At 36.2% G+C, this 9,143-nt stretch overlaps 1 long non-coding RNA gene across 1 annotated transcript; it reads left to right on the top strand.

Annotated features, from left to right (window-relative positions):
* The first annotated feature begins 829 nt into the window (after positions 1–829).
* LOC145820536 (uncharacterized) lies at positions 830–5,651 on the top strand. Its single transcript, XR_014362268.1, has 4 exons — positions 830–2,833; positions 3,647–3,802; positions 3,942–4,540; positions 5,474–5,651. It is a non-coding gene; the product is annotated as an uncharacterized LOC145820536 (long non-coding RNA).
* The last annotated feature ends 3,492 nt before the right edge of the window (positions 5,652–9,143 follow it).

The raw sequence follows: 9,143 nt of genomic DNA, 5'->3' as shown, positions 1-9,143 counted from the left end.
CCCACCATCACAACCCGCCACCTACCTACCACCACCACCACCCACCCGCTACCACCCGCCACACACCTGTCACCACCACCCACCACCCGCCACCACCACCACCACCCACTCGCTACCACCCGCCACCGTCATCCACCCACCCACCACCACCACCATCACCCACCCACTATATATTAAGCAAAAGGGGATTTTTAAACCCAAGCCTTGTGGGAGCTCCAATCTCCCAATCTAAATTTTCCTGATTTTTTGATTTTAAAAAAAAAATCTTAGCATTTATTTACTTCTCACAATTTCAAGTCTTACCCTCATAATAATACTTTAATGCATTAAGAACAAGCATAAAAAAACTTCTTTGAAATCCAACACATATGAATTCCTTGAAAAGTCCCAACACATATGATTATTATCCCTCATAATAATACTTTAATGCATTAAGAACAAACGTAAAAAAAAAATTGAAAAGTCCAACACATATGATTACTATCAAAATATTAAACTTTAATATAATATAACAAAAAAAAAAGACATTTAATTCCTTGACAACTTTAATGCATTAAGAACAAGCATAAAAAAAAATTTCTTGAAAAGTCTAACACATATGATTACTATCAAAATATTAAACTTCAATATAATATAGTTAAAAAAAAAGACATTTAATTCTTTGAAAAGTCCAACACATGTGATTGTTATCAAAATATTAAACTTTAATATAATATAAAAAAAGAAAAAAAGAAGACATTAAAAAAAATATTTAAAAATCATAATTCACATATATAGATAATTATAAACACAATTCGTGCATAACACGGATGATATGCTAGTATTTTATAATACACATATAATATTTTGTATCTATCATCAATCAAAGAGTAATAGTGCAGATGGTGGTAGTAGTGACAAATATATACCTCCGGAGGCGCGAGTTCACGGGGAAGTCCAAACCCTAGTTTTTAGTCTCTCCATTCCAATCCAATCCAATCCAATCCAATCCAATTCCCTCAAATTTTTTCCCGCATTTCTCTTCCTTTCTCGCGCTTTCCATCCTATTTGTTTTTTCTCCAATTGTCTCTTCAAATTCTTCTGGTGCGATTGGATCCGGGTTTGGTTTTTCAAAACCATTAATCCAGAAGACAAACCAAAGTCAGAATCTTTTGCATCAAAGCTAGCTTCTTTTTTTTTTTCAAGATCTCAAGAACTGTGGTACCGAAGTTTAGTTATCAATTAGGGCTTAGTTATTGCTATCGTTGAAATTGAAAGGTCTGGGGTTGAGTTCGAGGATTTTCAATCTACTGTGTTTTAGGGTTTTTTTTTTTCTTTTTTCCTCTTCTTTTTTTTTCTGGAGAAAAGTACCAGAGAGAATCTGAGTTACCAATGCAATTTGCTTCGATTTCGAAAGATTTTTCGGTGATTTTTTAGATATCGAAAAATTTTGTGCTCAATGTCTTGGGTAGGACCAGAAGATATCTATCTATCAACCTCTCTTGCAAGCTATCTTGATAGTAAGATTCATTACTCTTCCTATATTATCTACTGAATATTTTGTTACATGTTCTGTGTTTTCTTTTAGAAAGCTATTGTCTTGAAGTTCTTGTCGTTGGGCTGTTTTCAACATGTATATTATGTCAAAAAGTTTTTAAGTATTTTTAGAATGTTACTATGCTGAAATTTTGTTTTTGGCATTTTTGTGAAAATTTTGTTTCTCAAACTAGCCTCCTTCCTAGAATGAACTCACCATTGATAGAAAAGAAAAACAAAAATGTTGGCAAATAATTGAAAAGAAGAATTATATTAAACAAATTATGACAAACACACTTAAATAATGGAATTTCATATGCATTTGAAACCAGTGGCATCTGCACAAGAAAGACAGGGTATTTTTTCTTCGGATATATATAGTTAATTTATGTATTAATCAATACACTTCTCATAATTTGAATACCCAAATTCGCAATCTCATAAATCTTGAACTCCTAACTCATCTACTCCAAACTATGCACACTTACTCATAATGTCTTTCAATTCTAAAAGTAATACCTTCGTCAGAAGTAGATAACCAGAAAAAAGTCTATAAATGAAGTGTATCGTACATATTTAAAGTTGATGTGATGTAGGCCATTCCCAAATTGCAGGTTTTATACACTTTATTTCTGAATATGAACAGTTGACTAAAAAAAATATGCTTACATAAAAAAATAATAATACCCGAAATTTCTCATTAAATGTAACTTATGTTGAATTACGGCACAAATAATTTTTTTTTAAAAAAGGCTTAAAGCTCCTTCAAAATTAGATATGAGTCTTATAACTTGTTGAGAGCAATTGTAATACTCCATGTATCTAATATCTTTTTGTTGAAATAATAGTGTCAATATTTTAATTTTTTTTAGATTTAAAAAGTTTAAATTAGGAGATTTATTGAAAGTGGATGACAAGTGTGATTTCTTTCGCATAAATACTAATCTAGTTTTTCAATGACTATCCTAACCAATATTTCTAGAGTTGCCACTGCTTGAAACCGGGTTTTAGGATAAGTGTTGATGATTTTTGCCATTTATCAGTTCATTGCTCATGTTTTTTGTGAAATCATCTATGCTTCTAATGCTTGTTTGTGTTTTTAAGCTAATCCAATATAAACTGATGGTAAACTGAAGATATGCTTACAAAGGTACAGAGGAAGTTGAATTTTCGAAAAGAAAAAGAAAAACTTAATGGGGCCTTCGGGGAGTGGAAAGACTACACTTCTAAGCCTGCTCGTTGGCAGGGTGAGAGGGTCAACACGAGGAGGTTCAATTACTTATAATGACCAGCCATATTCGAAGTTCCTAAAGAGCAGGTAACAATCTAGATATACATGAAAGAGCTAGTAGCACTGTATTTATGTGTGTTTGGTTCTCAGGAAATTTACTAAAAAACTCCTATCTTTGGTTACAAGGAATATTTCACTACTAAAAAATCTATATATGAGACTTGAAAACTGGTATGCATATACATATATGAGACTTGAAAACTGGTATGCATATACACAGCAGTAGGCAGTCCGAGTAAGGTAAGTAATGTGCTTATGCATATAAAGAAAAATAAAACACTTTCAATTTGTAGTATACACAATAACAGTTTTCTCATAGGCCTTTGTTATATATATTCACAGAAATTCATCATCACTACAACTAATGCAAAGAAAGTTAAAACCTAAGAAGCGTGGATATGGACACGGATACATGACACGACTCAGACACGCTGATATTGAAATTTAAAAATTTTATAAACAAATTTAAACTTTCTTGTATTTTTCTGTGTTTTTTGTAAGAAACTAAAAGGTTAGTTACCATGCTACCATGGGATGGATAGAAAAATTACCTTCTTATAACTTCCACCACTTTTATGCTAAACAAACTCAGGACAGTTCTAACTTTTTTCCACCATTTCCTTCGCTTTCCACCACTTTCATCATATTAGCCTGATTAAGACAGATTTCCTCTAAAACCTACCTAATTGAAATTGGTTTTATAATTTTTCACCTGTATGAATGTTCAATGTTCACATAAAAGTATAGCCTGAACATTACCATTAAAAAAAAAGAAAAAAAGATAAGTGATGTTAAAATAAAGGGTAATCACACTTTAGAATAACATGAAATATATTTCAGGATAGGATTCGTGACTCAAGACGACGTGCTCTTTCCTCACCTTACAGTGAGGGAAACATTAACATATGCAGCACTCCTACGACTTCCAAAGACATTGACAAAATAGGAAAAGGAAAAACGAGTCATAGACGTAATCGACGAGTTGGGCTTGGAGAGGTAAATTCTCATTTCTCTGCTATGCTATTATCTTGAATTATGTGTTAGCTAAAGTCAGATATAGCAAAAAATAGACCACACACAAATGAATCATACCTGTTCTCATGAGCTGATCAATGAGGAATATCAATGTGCTCAGGTGCCAAGACACTATGATCGGTAGCTCTTTTGTTCGGGGAGTTTCAGGAGGAGAAAGGAAGCGTGTCTGTATTGGCAATGAGATTATAATCAACCCTTCTCTTTTGTTTCTTGATGAACCAACCTCTGGCCTGGATTCTACAACTGCTTTAAGGATCATTCAAATCTTACAAGATGTAGCTGAGGTATATTGCATTTCAAGTCCAAAGCTTCAATTTCACATTATTATTAGCAAATTCATGATTATATATGACAACAAAAATAAAAATTATAACAATAAATCAAACGTATCTTCATCCCAACTTCTCAAGAGTTTTCTTTACCCACTATGCCATATCTAGGGCCACAGGTTGTACAAATCATCAGCAAATCACCTAGACAATGAGAGAACACATGAAGTAAATTATATGCTTATTTTAAACATCTGAGCGTAAATAACACATGGAGTAAACCATATGGGGTAAAGTAAATTTTGCCCTTTTTTCATTAACTTTTTTTTTAGTACTCTTTTAGGACTAAATGAAGGGCTTGGGTGTTTGTTTGAGCAGGGAGGAAATGACTTTGAGATATATGACTCAGAGAGAACAATGGGTCACACAGGTCAGCTTTATATTTTAGCTTCTTATTGCATTATTAAATACCATGGATTTTTCTATTTCCATGGCATCTAGAGAACCAAATGCATCATTAGTATAGTGTCATTGCAAAGAAAGCTCCAATCAGGCTTGGATGATTGCAAAGCAGAATGGATCCATTTTCGAAAATAAATATAATTGGTGATATTCTCATACAATGCTGTAAATGATTTTTTACATAAAACAAAGTACTTGTTTTAAATGCTATGGAAAACAAAATGGAAAAAATGTTGTAACTTCAAAAGAAACAATTTCATTTAGATAATGTTGTAAAACAACATATATATACACATAATCCTCGTTTTAAATGATGCAATTGGGAGTTTCTAAACCAACCACACACCTGCCATGTTTATCTCTACACCTATATCCACAAATTTTTCTTCGTAACATACAAGATATACAATGCATATAGTGAGTGTAGAGAGAAAATAAGCGAGTGTATTTAGAAGCTCCGATGAATTCTTTTCATAAAGGCAGTATCTGCTTCTCCAAAACCTGTTGCTGTTGGTGATAGTAACTGCAATGTATGTACTCTCCCCCTCCCCCCCTCCCCAAAAAAAAAATGGAGTAAATTCTTGAGTTTTTATTTATTTATTTATGGGTACCTAGAATTATGGTTCAACGGTAATAATAATATACATTCACAAAACGATCGTACACAAGCTGTATTGAGATTTATCATTTTTAAATATTGTGCTCATTAGTGACTTCCTAATTACAATGTCATTGACACTGAGCTGCTATGGCATCTAATTGTTAACAGGGAAGTTACTTCCAAAAGGATTAAGATCAAGCAGAAATGATTAATGTTCCTATTTTGGTTTGCTGAATTAACTTTTTAGTTTATTCATATGCATCAGCGGTTTTTGGATTAATTTGTGTTTTTATTTTTCAGGTCAGAAATTTTTTGGAGAGATGCAAAATATGGTCCAAGAATTAAAGAACTTGGTTTTTTAAGTTTTTTCATTTTTTAATATATGTAAGCACAGTTAATTTTTTTTATTTAATTCCTTTGTATATCCTTTTGAATATTTAATTTTCATTTATGAAATATATGACGTTATTCTATTCAATATGTGGTTATGATTCAAAATATAGTATATAGTGTGTATTACATTCTTCAAATGTGCATACAAAAATAATATTGATTATTTTACAAATATGTCGAACCATTTTTTTATTACAGATTTTATTAGTTATTAATCACACTTAAAAGATGTGATCTAAATGTTATTAATCACACTTAAAAAGTGTGATTAAAAATGACCCTTTTTAATCACACTTCCAAAGATCACACTTAAAAGGTGTGATCTAAATGTTATTAATCACACTTAAAAAGTGTGATTAAAAATGACCCTTTTTAATCACACTTTCAAAGATCACACTTTAAAGGTGTGATCTAAATATTTTTAATCACACTTAAAAGGTGTGATCTAAATGTTATTAAGCACACTTAAAAAATGTGATTAAAAATGATCATTTTTAATCACACTCCCAAAGATCACACTTCAATAAAACTTAAAATGTGTGATTAAATAACATACATCACACAAAAAAAGTGTGATATTTATCTGTTTTTGTAGTAGTGTCTGCTGGGAAAATAGAGAACTTGACTCGAACTCATGATATCTTGTTTTGCTTACACTTATGTGTTTCTTTGCATTGCATTTGCATTGGTGTGCCTAGGACACTATGTTTTCCGTATGCTATTCCTGAACAATTTGCTAGAGGCTCGCTTTGAGAAGCGTGCCATAAAGCTGACCGGTTGCGAGCTCTGCCACGACTGGAACACAAACCCCAGTTTTTATCAGGGCACCCCTTTTGACCATTCGACCTAATGCATATTCGGAATCCATAGTGACTATTCCAAACTAGGACAGGTTGCTTACCCGATTACAAGTTGTTTGAAACCGCTGTGTGCGTAGTGAAACCCTAGCTCCTGACAAAATAGGACAGGGAAACCCTACCCCAACATAGGGGTGTTTTGGTTCTCATTTGCTTGCTATGTGCTTTTAGAGTACGCCTCTACAGGAATGCATGTATCAGTTTGTAAGTCTAGGTATCAGGCCTGAGGGCATCAATATTTGGGAGAATTAGTTTTACCTAAGGGTATCAATTTACAGGCAGAATTTTGGGCAGAATTCAGTAAAGAGCGCAATCATTCAGCTATGCTTATATCTATTCTGGTGAAATCCGGCTGAGGTGCTGTCTGCTTTCTCTTTTGCTAGGTAGTTCTAGAACTATAGCTTCAGAAGGCTCCAACATCCCCTAGGTACATTAGACTTGTGTTGATAGACTTTGTCAGGTCAGAGATTCAGTTCAAGGGCAAATCAGTGTTCCTCCGCCAAAGGCAGGGTAAAAAGGCCAGTCAGGCACAGATCATCAGTTCAATAGTCTTCGGATCAGCGGTCATTATCCATCTCACTTGTGCGCAATTGGGTTGAGATATCTACTTTTATCTCAGGGAGATACACCTATTATTCAGCTAGATCAGCACCTTATAGCAGGCATGGAAGAGATGATGCGTCAGCTCCAGGAAAGTATGCAAGCCATGCAACGGGATGCTGCCCACCAAGCAGAAGTAGTGGCTCAATAGGCAGAGTTAATTGCTAAGCTATAGCAGCAAACCGGAGCATCTGCTTCACACCCAGCTCCTCTCCTACCTAGGGTTCCAACACCTGGGGAGACTGCCAACGTCCAGGAAAATACGGACGTTCCAACGGGGCCAGCTTCGCCCCAATCCTACCCCAGCTATCCAAAGTGCCCACCAACTTAGTGGATTCACTGTTTGAATTCGAGATGGATCCAACGGCACTAAAAGTGAGCAAGCTAGAAAAGCTCTTCAAGAAGTCTCAAGGAGCTGACTCCATTCCGGATATAGATGATGGATATACCGACTCGACTGTGACGCTGCCGGGCCGGTTTAAGATGCCACATATCGATCGCTTCGATGGCTCTGGAGACCCAATGGTGCACCTTTACCTGTTTTCCGATATCCTGAGGCCAATGGGCTTGACCACAGCCCAGAAGCTATCACTATTCGGCCGAACCATGTCTGGGATAACCGCAATTTGGTATGCGAAATTGGAGAACTCTGTGAAGCAGAACTGGGAAGAGATGGCTGAGGCCTTCATTGCTCAATACTCCTACAACACACAGATCGAGGTCACAACTCGTGATCTTAAAGTCACCCGCCAAGAGCCAAATGAGGGTTTTTCAGAGTTTGTGGCGAGATTGAGAGCAAAGGCCTCGATGGTGACTACATGGCCTTCTGACAAAGACCAGATAAGGATGGTTGTGCGCAACCTCCAACCTAGATTGATGCAAAAAATGATAGTCTTACCCCTCCCTACCTTTGCCGACTTGCATGAGCTTGGGGTACAGATCGAGGGCGCTACGAAGTAGGGCCTCATTGACCAGGAGAAGAAGCAGCCCAAGAAGGCATTTTTTCGCAGTTCGAATGCGACCACCAGTGGTGATGCAGCTGCAAGATCTTCTGAAGTGGGCATGGTCACCACCACCACATCAAAAATAGTTACCCCATTCACCGGTGCGTCCGGAAGTAGCTCACAAAAAACCAAATATCCACCTCGAGTCAAGAGGGTTTTTACCCCACTTTATATGCCTTTGTCAAAGGCTCTAGGGGTCTTACTCCGGAAAGGACATCTGAAACCGTTGGAACAACGGCCTCTACCTGATCTTATCCCTTCAAAGCATGACCAGACTAAATACTGTGCTCACCATCAACAAACCGGTCATGACACTGACAGTTGCTTTCATCTACGCCATGATGTACAAGATCTGTTTGACAATAGGGTCATCGCCGCACCAAGTCCTGCAAAGTCTATCGGCACTTGATCAGTGAACTTGTGGGGGGTAATGTGACTATGTGATCGGGGGATGAACCACCTGCGGGCGCTGCTCAGTTTACTCTAGATGTGGCGTATGGCACGCACTATTTTGAGCATTTGCGAATACTATTTATTTTACGTTCTGGCTTGGGTATTGAGTCAGTTCTGTTGTGTTATTTTGAGTCTGTCTCTTTGTTTTGAGTCAGTCTTTTTTATTTCGGGTCTGTCTTGTTGTATCGAGTCAGTCCTGTTGTATAGGAGTCGAGTGATTCCGGGGGCGTTACCTCGGATATCACTATTTTGTTTTGTGATTGTCTTTTTGCTTTCTTTTGAGTCTGTTTCTGCCGCGGAGCTAGTTACACCAGAAGATCTGAATGAAACAACTGTGGTTTTCATGTTTTTGTGCTTATTTCTGCTTTGAGCTAGTTGTGCCAGAAATTTGAATGAAACGACAGTGCTTTTCACTTGCTTTTCTGTGCCTTAAAATCATTGCATTGACCTAGGTTTTTCAAAACTTTTTGAACATTGTGATGAAAACAAAGAGGAAGGAATTCCTCGGGATTTGTAAAATTTGATCAATTGAGAAAAAAAGAGGCATGCTAAGCCCTTAATGAATGAGATCATGCTCGTTAATGTGAGTACTGAGAAAGACCCTAGCTTGATCTAGATTGGTTCTACATCGTCTTCAGCGCGAGCGATTAGTCACTTTCTTAA

The sequence above is a fragment of the Camellia sinensis genome, chromosome 2 (assembly GCF_055761805.1).
Source record: "Camellia sinensis isolate YWXY chromosome 2, ASM5576180v1, whole genome shotgun sequence".
Taxonomy (NCBI): domain Eukaryota; kingdom Viridiplantae; phylum Streptophyta; class Magnoliopsida; order Ericales; family Theaceae; genus Camellia; species Camellia sinensis.
The sequence above is the reverse complement of the archived record's forward strand: the minus strand, read 5'-3'. Positions and strand labels throughout refer to the sequence as shown.